The 12718-nt window shown below is 41.3% G+C and overlaps 1 protein-coding gene and 1 long non-coding RNA gene across 31 annotated transcripts in view; one reads left to right on the forward strand and one right to left on the reverse strand.

Annotated features, from left to right (window-relative positions):
* The window catches only part of LOC106039565 (uncharacterized), a 506901-nt gene that overhangs the window by 448834 nt on the left and 45349 nt on the right, over positions 1 to 12718 (forward strand). The window lies entirely within an intron of this gene.
* Positions 7332 to 9134, reverse strand: LOC136791814 (uncharacterized). Its single transcript, XR_010834611.1, has 3 exons — positions 8575 to 9134; positions 8238 to 8462; positions 7332 to 8152 (listed from the first exon to the last, which is right to left on the reverse strand). It is a non-coding gene; the product is annotated as an uncharacterized lncRNA (long non-coding RNA).

Raw genomic sequence — 12718 nt, forward strand, 5'->3', positions numbered from 1 at the left:
CATTTTTTTTTCTTCCTCTGGAAAGCACATTTTCTGTTGCTTAAAAAAGGCAATAAAAATACTTATCTGAAAAGCACACTGCACCTTGAAGGTGTGTGAAGTTCTCCTTGTAGCAGAGCTCCTTTGGAGTGGTTCTGCTGGGAGATTTCCCTAAAAACTGCAGGAAAGGGCCCTCCATTAAGAATAAAGATAAGTCCAAAGTGCACTTTCAAGACCTTGTATCTTGCGAGCCTCCCTTCACCCAATATGGGGATTTGTTCGTATCTTCTGTATTGATAAAAAGTCTCTTTAAGTTCAAATGAAGTATATTTGTATTCATGGTACTACGTCAGAGTTCTCAACTTGTGAGGATATCTGCATATTGAAGTGGAGCTGATTTTGTTCTAATTCCACTCGTTTTATTTTACACATATTTTTAGTTGTAAGGAGTAAAATACTTTAGATCAGGGGATTGTTACGGAATGAAAGAAGCTTAATATTCTCTTTCTGTTTCCTACCTGCGGCATGGAGGGAAGATGAAAGTTAATCTCAACCCATTCTACTTCCCTGCATTCAGGGAAGAATCACTAAGGCATCATTTGTGTTTGTGAGCCCCTCCTGAAAAAGTGGGTGAAGCACCCGATTCTTTCAGTGTGCCTGGCTTGGTCTGGGAGGGGCACGGAGTTAAACAACCCTACAGCTGAATCGGCTGTGCTGCAGCCAATTCCATATTCCCGCCCTGTTCTGTATGTATCGTGGGCATTGGTGCCAAGAGGATATTTGAGAAACGTGGCGTAATGACCACACGGACACCAGGATTCTTTTAGGATCAGTAACAGCTATTTCTTTATTGATGACATAACTTCAGTTCTCTCTTACTGAGGGCCTAACTTCATCTCTTACATTGAGGACACAACTTCATTATCCCTGTTGCATTCTCCTATATTGAGGACAGGCTCCCTTATACTATTCGCCCCACGGCAGCCCTTTTCCACTAACCATTCATTGGTCAACAACTTCGCCCGGCAACCACAACCCCCCAGCAACTTCCATGCCTTAACGGCAGGAGAACAAGCAAGACAGCAAGGCGTCTCCTGAATCACCCGTCTTTGTTCCCCCTAAACTCTTTACGTTCCTGGTGGCCTCATTGTTAAGAGTCTGATGTTATCACCAACTATGAGGCTTCTCGACCCTCATGGCCGCACTGCCACAGAGAAACTTCACCCTCCTCTGAGCAACAGACGACCATGGAAAACCTGCTGAGGCTTTCCTCCTGCCAGCTGCAGGGTGAGCACCGGTATTGTGGCGACAGGGCAGAAGGGGTACCGGAGCTCTTGGCCCGCCGCTAGCCGTCAGGACTGGCAGCGGCCCGGGTCAGGCAGGGGTTGCTGAAAGCACTTGAGGCGCCCTCGGCTTTGTCCTCCTTGGTTTCAGGGCCGGGGGTGTTGCTCATTTAATTGAGCTTTCTGCGGGCACTTGCAGTAACTACGAGAAGTTACAGGGTTGAGCAATTCCTCTTCTGAATCAAAACATTAATCCTGGGCTCAGTTATAAATATACGATTCCACAACCCGAAATGTCAGAGTATTCAAAAATTATGCAGGAAATGAAGCTGAACAGTACTTTTTTTGTTCAAGCCTTTATTCTGACCCAGCATCCATCACGGCTAGAGAAGACAAAGATGACTATCTCTATATACATATATATTTTATTTATATATTTTTATTAATTTATGAAGTTTATCCTATATATCTGTAATGATTATGCAAGGAGTAGAACTCCCAAGTGCTTTTTCTTTTTTTTTTCCTTTTTTTTCCTTTTATTTTTTTTTTAACATAGAAGGATGACTCATAATTTCCTGAAAAGTGAATGCAGGCTGTAAAATCCATACTCATTCTAAATCAGAAAATGTTTGAGGAATATGCAAGAAATGAAGCCTAGCTTTGCTACCTCTTCCTAAACCTAGCTGGTATAATACTAAATTAAAAAACAATTAAGTGACTCCCTCTGCTCCCCCCTTCTTTGACTCGTATGCTTGTACCTGGACTCCACTAATGCCCTCCTTCATTTAATTAATGAACTCTTTAGGGATTATACAAAAATTCTTGCTGTATAAAATATTAAGGGAAAAAGTCTTGTAATGCAAGAAAGTAGATGCAGGCATAGAGTCTATTATAAGAAAAATATGTGAGAACAGAGTTGTCTGGCTCAAATAAAATCTCCCTATTTCTATAAAATTATAATGTTGACAGGGTAAATGCTAGTTTTATAACTAATTGAAATAAAAATTAGGCATTCCACGATGTTTTGTCTCAGCAGGCGATACCAGCAGGAAATTCCTGAGGCATTCAAGTTGTTCTGTCTGTCCATGGGCTTTACAGGAGAGCTCTCGTGTGAAGAGCGTGCATTTGTACTCGGTCCCTTCTGACAGCAAACCTGACCCAACTGCTACTGCAAGCAGCTTTTGGAGAGCTCTGTGCTGTAGTGAGCAAGGAGGACTTGAACAGCAAGCTGCTGAATGCAGGTTTCTGTGCTGGCTTGTTCCCTAGGTCATTGCTGATGGGAAGCTGTTGGTCAGGATTTTATTACAGATTTAAAAAAAAAAAATAAAATAAAAAAACTTGTATTTTACGCTTTGACTGAGAGTTTCTTGATATCAAGACAGTTACCTCAGTCTGCCTTCTGTTGGGAGCTGATTTTTTTTTTTTTTCTCCTCTTATACCCCAGCTTTCCTCGTCTCTTCTTTCAGCCCAGGCTCTGTCACTGCATTCTGAACAGGCAGAACCTGTGTTTTGTATCCTTGTTTGCTTTATTGTCTACTAGTGAATACCGTATTTCTGATTGCTTTTGTGACTGTGTGAAAACTACTAACAGAGCAGCGCTGACACGAGCAGAGGTTTGTGTTCATCATACGCACCTTAACCAGTGTGTGCTTCAAAAGCAAACTGAGGTGTCAGAGACTGTCAGCATAAATACATCTTGCTACTTGGCTCTACCTTGAAGAAGTCCTCAGTAAAGCTTCTTAGACATTGTGGTTTTGTGATGATCTGTTATCTGGGGAGGTGGTGAGATGGGATGAGAACATACATGTGGAAGTTGCTATAAAATGATGCTTCCAGAGGGCAGATATGGCCTCTGCCAGCTCCCTGAAGGCAGCTCCTTACATCGCCAGCTCCCGTGTCCACCAGGGCTCTCCAAGGACATTACTGAAGGGGTACAGAAGCTGGAGTTCCTGTTTCTCTCGGCATTGTAAATCAATTCCCATGACTTTTGTCAGATAAAAGCAGTTTTAAATGTGACACCTATTGTTTATTTAGCTTCCCATACAGCTGCTTGGCAGCTTCAATCTATGTTAAAGGCTGAGGGTGCATATTGTGTGTCAAAAACAAGTCTGGTGGTCCAGGGCAGTGTAGTATGAACTGGTTTAAAAACAAGGGATTATCAGAATTTACTTTGTTGACTTAAGTGCTTGCTATAGGAATTCAGCGGACAGCTCCCACCGCAAAAAACAGTGTCTTCATAAGCAAGTAAATAAATTTAGATAGTCAAATTAAAACAGTTGCAACATTTGCTGTTTATTATAAAATAATAATAATAAAGAATAAAAAAGAGGACATTTTTGTTTTACTTTTAAGCAGACTGACCTCTGGCTGACAGAAAAAGATGCAATTTCACTGCAAAAGAACTTATTTCATTCAAAAGTGATGAAATGTCATTGCTGGAAAAATGCAGGAAAGATTGTGTAGGACAGATTCTGGATGGCTTGTGTAGGGCAGTGATCCCAGATGGCCCTCTCCATTTTGCAGCATCACAGCACTGTTATGGGGGGAACAGGAATCTTGACGTCTGTGTCAGCCACAGATACAACTGCATCTGACAGATGGGTCATTCTCTGCAGTCCTGCAGCAAGCCATTGCCAGTTTAAAATTCTTGGGGTGATTTGGAATTGCTTAGCGTCCACCACTTGATAGGCTGGCCAGTTATTAAGTTTAGCTTCAGACATGCTTTGATTGAAATATGTCAGCACTGAGTTGTGAATGGCTGAAGTTCATGGTTGAGAGAGACCATCTCACATAAATCAGTTTTTTGGCCTTGGCACTGACCCCTCTGCTTTTTCGAGTTGCCTGAGGGGGGCAGGCCGTTTGCTACAGCCCTCCCATCTGCTGCAAAATCCTTTGGCCGCAGGTGCTCAGGCTCACTGCTTTCTCTTCTGAAGACAGCAGAATGAAATAACTGCTTCTCTCCTTTTGTATTTCTGCATGGCCAGTGATCATTAACTCACTGGCTTGTCTGTGTTTAATGACTCATAGCAGCTCTCATGTGTAGAAGTGCAGTTGTTTTGTGCAATTGATGCAAGAATGCTACAGCAGGCTTCTGTAGAAAGTACTCTAAGCTGCATGTCCATTATTCAGGCTCTATTTTTAGTAAGTTTTGTGTCAGAGTTGAATTTTGGCCTCTCCTGCTGATGTTGGTTGTCCATTTCCCCTGAGTGTGAATTTGGTTGCCTCAGACTCAGTTCTTGGGCCAAAGTTTAAACAGAGAGGAGGATACCACTGGCATGTGTGAGACTTGCTCCGCCAGACTTGGCAATGCATCTGGTAAAGTGCCACTGCGACCCCCAGCTCCTAGATGCATTTTTTTAACCACCATGATATCTAAAGAAGAAATACCTAAGTTCTCCAAGTAGATTAAGTACTAATTCTTTTTTTTTCAAAACATATTTATTATGATTATTAAAGCCAAATCCATTGAGAGTACTTGACCTATGAACTAACTCGATCATTGAATAAGCCAACTAGCTTATTTCTCAGAAAGCCAAACTGAAACAATCGTGGTTGATGTGAATATTCAAGCAAGCTAGAATGGACATGAGACTTCCTTTCTAGTACTTTTCAGGATCGGAATTGAGCATTTATCATTCACAGAGATCTAGGTGATTGTTCCTGGCTGTCTCTCACTAAATTTCCCGTGATTCAACGATTTTCTTCTTTTGCATGCTCATCACTTCTCCACACACCTGGTAACTGCTACATTCATCTCTGCTGTTTGAAAGAACAGAGACCATACTGTCACCCAGGGAAGTTTTAGCATTACTACAAAGGCGGAGAAAAGAATTGTATCAGGAAAGTAATATATCCAATACCCTTCTGCTCTGCAATGAGAGTTGGAAAGTTTGGAGCACTTTTTCCTGCTTGTTCTGGTTATTGGTATGGTCATTAGATTTGAAGCAAAAAGAGGTGCAGACCTGTACAAATTTCTAGGAGACAATGCAACTGAATTGATAGAAGAGATAGCAATTGAGCCAGTTCTTGAATGGACATGGACATGTTTTTTTTATTTTTTTTTATAGGTAAGAAATGAAGTCCTTTGTTCGTTATTAAATCGAGCTGTGCTGTATAAAGGAACAGATTGCTGACATCTAACCAGTAAAATAAACATCCATTTTCATGGCAGTCATGGACTGATGCCCCATGAAATATTCTAATAGTCTGGATCTAGCAGCACACTGCCATAAATTGTTCTATTGACACTGCTAGTAGCAGTTTTACCGATGCACTTAAACTGCCTCAAATAAAATTCTAATTGCCTAGTTTTGTGGAAATCATGGGCCCAGATCCAGTCATTTACATCTCTGGTGTGGTATTTGGGGTAAAGGACCTATACTTCATTCTGTAACATTAAGAGTAGTGTGAATTTGAGTGCCATGCAGTTGCTAGGTCAACAAAGTTACAAATCATTGAAGTTCTTGGGAATTAGGGATGGGAAGCCTGCAAAAAAAATGCCTGATAGAGTGACTAGGGAATAACACGTTGTGCTTGCTTGGCTTGCTTCTAGCCCTAGCTGAATTGTTTCACATCCATGTCAGTGGCTTTGGGAGCTGGTAGTATATATTTCCTGCTTAAGTTGCACAGAGATAGAGGCAATCCCCTTCTCCCAGATGGATAATGTCGGGAGACTCGTTTCATTGGCCTGTAAGAGGATTTTACAAAGCAATTGTTCTGTTGGTTTGTGTCATAGTGATTTCCAATAGTTCATTGTACATGGAAATCAACTGCTTCATTTCAGGCAATTAATTAAGGTTGAAAAAGAACATTCACCTTTTCAGATGGCTTTGTTTTCCCTTTTTCTCCCCCTTCTCCCTGCTACCTCCTCTTGATCTGTACTACCACATTTTGATGGAGTTGCTAAGTTTAGCAGCTTTGTGCAGTCCCCTTGAGTGGGGCTCCACTGAACTCTGTATGGACACTCAAAGGTCATGTTGGGAATGCTTTCCTCAACACTTAGACTTAAATGTTTTCATTTGCTAGGTCATTCACCAGAACAGTTTTCCCTTGGAGGAGTCTCTTTGGTTATTTGTGCTTGAAGCAAAAGTTAGTGAGAAGCCTATTGACCCTTTAAGGCACCAATATTCAGCTATTTGCTTGTGGTTCTTTACTTGATGAATTACTAATTTAGAGTGAAATCATACTCTTTAGTGGCTCCCTGATCATAAATCACAATCTGACATTTTTTCTCTGGGGGAAAATTGCTGTTTGCAGTACGGTCTGCCACCAGAACAGATGACAATATTAGTTTATCAGGAGAAACCTTTATTTTAAAAACAAATCCTGATGCAATAAATTCCCAGCTGTCCATATTACTGCTTGAATGTTTTTATTGCCAGACTGTCTCTGATGTTGAGCTCAGAAGTCTTTGTATAGAAAGCGAAGAAATCCAAAATGGAATGTACGATCAAATGGGCAGAAAGGGGAAAACAGTATTTCAATCCAACAGTGGTTTGACAGCCTGTTATAGGTATTACAGCAGATTAATTATGATGAGAAATCACACACCACTTTCAATTATGAAGCATTTAATCAAGAATAAGATTTTACTAATGCTGGAATCCAGCATTTTCAAGAATCTATTAAAGCTGTTCATGTTTTAAATTGTTACCACAAAACTGGGGACTAGATTTTTAAGGGTGTTTCCCAGCCCTTGCAGAACTCGAACCTTGTATTGATCTCATCTTTCGGAAGGATGTTGTCATGATAAGAGCAATAAGAAATGTTTGCCTGTTGGAACAAAGACTCATTCTCCAGTGCCAGTTGCTGGACAAAATTAGTTTGCAGTGCAGATAATGTACACTGGGTTCAGTTTTCTCTCCGACCTTTTAAAATGTCCTTCAGCATAAGAACTTAAGTGCCTATCTTTATTGCTTGCAAATTTTATTCAGCAGCTAGAACCCTCTTCAGTGCTCCAGTAGGCAGGGGTATGACCACCAGAAGGAACTGCAGGCAAAAGAGAAGGAGGGGGACAAAGTGACAGACTCTTCCTTGGGCAGTATCTTTTTTAACTTCACTTCCAGAAAATCATGCTAGCTCCTCAGAAACAAGGTTAATGCACCCAGGCAGTTTGAAATAATTGCTCTTCTTTTCTACTCAAGATGTAACTCATAAAGATGTCTTGCACCATTTATGCAGAGTCTGTTGTATTTGACATAAAAAGGTGGAAAGTAGTTGTTTCATGGAGGCTGTAGTGTGTTCCTCCGGGAGTCGTGAAACTCAATTTTCCCTAAACGTAATTAATATCCTTCCCATTATGAACTGAGGGACGGTCCATGTAGGCCGAAATAGCAGCACACGAATTGTCAGAAGAGGCACAGGGCTGAGACAATCATATGCTGAGTATTCACTCAGAAAATGAACTTCAGGAAGAATCACAGAGAGATAATAACACCAGGCTTTATAGCTGTGCCATGGTACCTTAACAAACAAAAGATGCAACTTTCAATGACCCACAGCAGTTGTCACACAGCACAGTGGGTTGTTTTAGCAGCACTGCTGCTGTATTCCAGTTAGGTCCAAAACCCTTCCTTGACGCAATCCCCTTCACTTCTCTGAAGAACCACCACAGCTGAATTTGGCTCACGATTTCTGTGAATTGGAGCCTCTCCCAAAGATGCAACTATTGAAAGTAGAGGTCAGCACAGCATTCCCCTCCACGCCCCCACGGCATTTTTGCTCAGTAATGACGGACCGTGGCATTTATCACCAGGAAGCTGCGCCCATCCTTTCATCAGATGAAGGACAGGCTGGCCACAGCCTCCAAAAGCGCGGCACCACTGGTTGTGACTGAGGAGGAGCACGGCCTGGAGCAGCTGGGCAATCCAGAAGGAGCTTTTCACTGGTGCCTGAAAGTGGAAAAGGCAGAAATAGGTCAGACGTAGTTTGCATTCTGTTTGTGTGGCATTGTGTGGTGACAAAACAGTATGTGACCTTTGTGTGAATCATCGATTAGCAGCCTCAAGTGGCTGTGTAGTTCCGGGGAAGAGGTGCTGCTTGATCTACCAGAAACTCGAGGAGGTTAACACCTTCTGGTACTCCTACCGATTGAAACACAGCCAGGGCAGCGGTGAATTTCTGTCAGGACTCAGTAAATCTCCAGAGTTTCTCTTCTTCTTTTCCATTAGGTCTCTCTTCTGGGCAACCTAGGCATCACATCTGCAGTCCCAAAAGTCAACACAGGGTCAGATATTCTTCACCAGGTTTGAGTGCAGTGGAACTGCACTGCACCAGTCATGCTGGGGCTCATCTGCTGTCCCTTCAGCATGACCTCTTTATCAGTTCCCCCTTTTATCACTGTTTTCTGATCAGGGACATTGAATAAAACATTCTTCAATGTTCCACCAAAGTAAATCCTCTAAAGAGGTTTCAAACTTGTGTCTGATGTCTCCAGTCACCTATCAGACTTGATTGTTGCTTTTATAGAAACTCTTCTCTGTGATGTCATGAATGAACCTGTTCAGACTTCATGGATTTCATCCTACTGACATCTCTGGGCAAGCACGTGGGAGCTAGGTGATGAGACAGGCACTGAGAAACCACAGTGGAAAGCTCCCCCAGCATTAAGTTTGATAATAGAAAACATATTTACCAACGGAGTGAGAAGTCAAGGCCTTCGCTGAGTTTTGTGACTGAGCCTCTGAAATGTTTTATTTCTATGAAGGAGCCTAACCTGTGATGGTGTGCTCTGAAGCAATGGCCCCAGCCAGCCTGTGCCATGACATTAGCTCCGCTGTAGGACCTGCAGCCCACCTCTGCACAAGGAGACCTTTGGGAGGCAGTGAGCTGCGAGGGATGAGCCTGGGGTGGAAGTCAGTGGCATTCTGCTCCGCGTAGCCTCCTCTCCCTCCTGTGAGTTCATTCTCTAGTAGCTACCACAAGGAACTTCTAAAGCGTCAAAACACTGATGGATTGTAGCATCTCAGTGTGGCACAGGATGCTAATTGTTCACGTCTCCCATGGAAGCCAAGGAGAGTTCAGCATGTTTTAACTCTGACTGGCTTCATAAATGAGGACCAGGTCCTTTACTTACCAGTCACCTGCACTTGTCTGATGGTGATCAAGTCTGCTGGTGTTATCCTATTTGTATAGGTCAACAGCATTAATTGGTTTTCGTGTGTCTTGTATAATGAGCATGCAAAATGTGAACTGTCTTGCCAGGAATAGAAGCAGAGGCAAATTAAAGAATGCTTATCTTGGGGTAATCATAAGATGCTTCCAGGTAATTTTAATAAATTAGTTGTTCAAGTCACTCAGAAAGCACTAAATTAATATGTCTAGAGCAATGTGCTGTATTTTCTATCAATCATTTTTTATTTTTCTTAATTATATTTCCCCTGCGTTAGCTATTGCCTTCTAGCTGTGGAACCGTTATACTTCAGCTGCAGTAGGTACAAAGATTAGAATACAAACAGTGCATTAGCTCTCAGCAGGAGCCTGAGTTTAAAAATGGTTCAGTGAGTGCACAACAGAGTGGAGCGTACTGTGGATCAAGGAGTGGTTCTGAGAATCCTGTTCAGCTAATACACAGGGAGCGTATCCGGGGCCAGGGAGTATGCAGAGCTACTAGAAAAGACAGCCCTGGATCCCTAGTGGGCTGCTACTATGTAGATAATGGAGGCCACCTGGCTTTTGTTAAACATCAGATCAGAATATTTTTAATAAAATAACTTATTTTCAACCTAGTGGAGACTTCCCTCCTCTGCACAGTGGTATTCTCAGAAGTCCTGGCAGCGAAAGAAGCCATGGGAAATGTCACCTGTGTGTTCAAACCCTATTTATCTCTTTCCCCACCACTGACATGTCAGGAGCAATCCCCATGAAGTCCAACCAGTCCAAATCATCACTTCAGGTTGTTAACTGCAGCCCTGATGCTGCAAATACTGTCCTCACAGTGAGTCACTGATATTCTGTGCACACTTACGTGCTACCTGCTCTGTGTTCTTTACAGAATAAACTTCCCCAGTAACATTTCCGCAAAACGTATTGTCTCAGTGTGATTAAGCACTGGAATATGTCTGGAATTTCAGGCTAGTGAAACAGGAGGCTCAGCAGAGAGTGCTGAAGCACATTGAATATACCAACACAGCTTTATTAGCTCTTTTTTTTCCTACTTCTGGAGACAATGACTTGGCAGGGCATATGCACAGAGATTTGGAAAAAAAATGGGAATGAAATGCAGAAGCCCTGGCTTACAGCAATGCCTCATCCAGTCCTGCGACTGGAATACATTTTCCTTGGGTGCCCTCCAAAGGGAGGGGAAAGTCTGATGTACTTGCAGGGGGAGGGGGAGTGTGAAAGCACAAAAACTGCAAGATTGGCACAAATGTACTAGAGATATGAGTGAGCAAATCATTCTTAACTGACACCAGTAAAATCTTTTATGATGGAATAGCTATATTTAGCTATCTTCCTACTTCTCCGCGTATTTTCTGTTTTTTCCCCCTTTCTAAATCTATGATATTATATATTTTTTTTAGTTGATATGTATGTTAACACTAGCCTGATGCATCCATTAAAACAAAACCAGTGTGTTGGGTGAGCCACAGCAAGCATCTTAATCTTTATTTTTTATATACACAATGTCAATTACAGTGTAGTGTGAATATTGAGGTGCAACCTTACAGTCTGGATTAATTGTTTGCTTTTTCTAATTCACAATATACTTATATATGTTCTGTTGGGTAGTACATACCTAGCAGAATTGGCCTGCTGCTCATATATTTAGTAATATGGCTAAAAATAGGATATATAATCAAGCTGTAGCAGTCTTGGTTCTTAATAATAATAATAATAATAATAATAATAATAATAATAAAAATTTTAAAAGTCCTGTTCAGCTTCACTTGCATCTGTTTACTTCAGATGTGGCATTTCCAATCAGATTGTATAATGGATGTTTAGGGGAAGCATAAACCTGGTTTCAGCCAAAGTGCATCCTGGGTTTCAGTTTTCTTTGCTGTTTTTTCATCTTGCCATGTATCTTTTTCCAGTATATCACTCTGAAATATGTATGAATGATCACAATCATTATTTCTGGCCATCTGTGTGGTCTAGTGGGGATTTCATAGGCTCTTTCTATTAAAATTTATCATTTCTTATAGATTTTTCTGGAGGACCAAATTTGTACAGGAAATACTGGAGGAATGCCCTTGTGGTTTAAAGCCTTGAAAAGATGAGCACGTGGAGAGCAGTGTGACTAAACAAAATCTTAACTGCCAGTCAGTTGTCCATAAATAGTTGATAAAGCTGAATATACCTTTCTGTAAAGCAAGACAACGTGTGCCTAGTATTGAAAAGAAGTAGACTACTGAAAATGCAGATATATGTTACCAAGATGAATATTTTAAAAACAAGATCTGGTTTATTGGGAAAAGCTCTCAAGAGTGGAATATCCTTAACGCATTCTCTGCAAGATGAGGTTGGTCAAAAGTAATCGGTCTAGGCTCACTGCTGCACTAACTAGGTAACATGAAGACAGCCTCAGGTCTTTTGCATGTGTAATTATTATGCTTCCATGATATTCTCCAAATCCAGGTCACTTAAATCATTAGGCGCTGATCACAGATGAGCATTTCCTAGCCCATTTGCATTTTGCAGTATGTGCTTAAAGGTTTAACAGTTGTGGATGCAAATTAGGAAGACTTGTGGATGGAAGAGCTGAGCAAATTCTACATCTCATTGGAGATCTAAGGCCAGCAATTGTCCAATGTGCCTGAAGCTCTTAGAAACACAGATCCTAATTTCCCATAAATGTATTGCAGATGTTTAATTTTGATTCCAGTCTTCTATTTTTAAAGCTTCTAAATTTTTTGTTTACAAGTTGGCCTTCTAGAGTTGCTCACAGTTAGCAAGAGTAAACCATCTGTTCCCACAGGCACAGTATTTACAGCTCAGTACACGGGTCGTTTCACGAGTAGTGATGGAACTAATAGATCTGTTGCTAACCTAACCCTATCTGACAGAAAAGGAATTTTCAAAACTTATGGTCAATAGACCTGGCATTGCACTGTGATGTTCCCTAGAACCCACAGACTATTTTAGTGTTATACATGCTACATCCCATTTCAGTAAACACTTTGCTACTCAAGGATGAAGTTGGGCATCTGTGGTGTTTATGTAACATTTGTCTCCTACAAGAACACTATTAAGCATAAAATTCTCCTTTGTGTGTGTTCTTTGTCCTGTTCCAGGCTGGGGGTGTGCTCAGATAATTCGATGGTAGATAACAAAATGCTTGTTATCCTACAGCAGTTTGGTTTCCATTTCTCATTGTACTTAACACTCAAAAAACATTTTTGTACCTATTCTATATGGTAGTTGATTTCCAATTTCTTCCTCGCTGGTTTTTGTTGTGCAAACAAATGCTATCTCAAAAAAAAGCTATTTTTGTGTACTGTGGTCTAGCCAAAAGT

The sequence above is a fragment of the Anser cygnoides genome, chromosome 12 (assembly GCF_040182565.1).
Source record: "Anser cygnoides isolate HZ-2024a breed goose chromosome 12, Taihu_goose_T2T_genome, whole genome shotgun sequence".
Classification (NCBI taxonomy): Eukaryota; Metazoa; Chordata; class Aves; order Anseriformes; family Anatidae; genus Anser; species Anser cygnoides.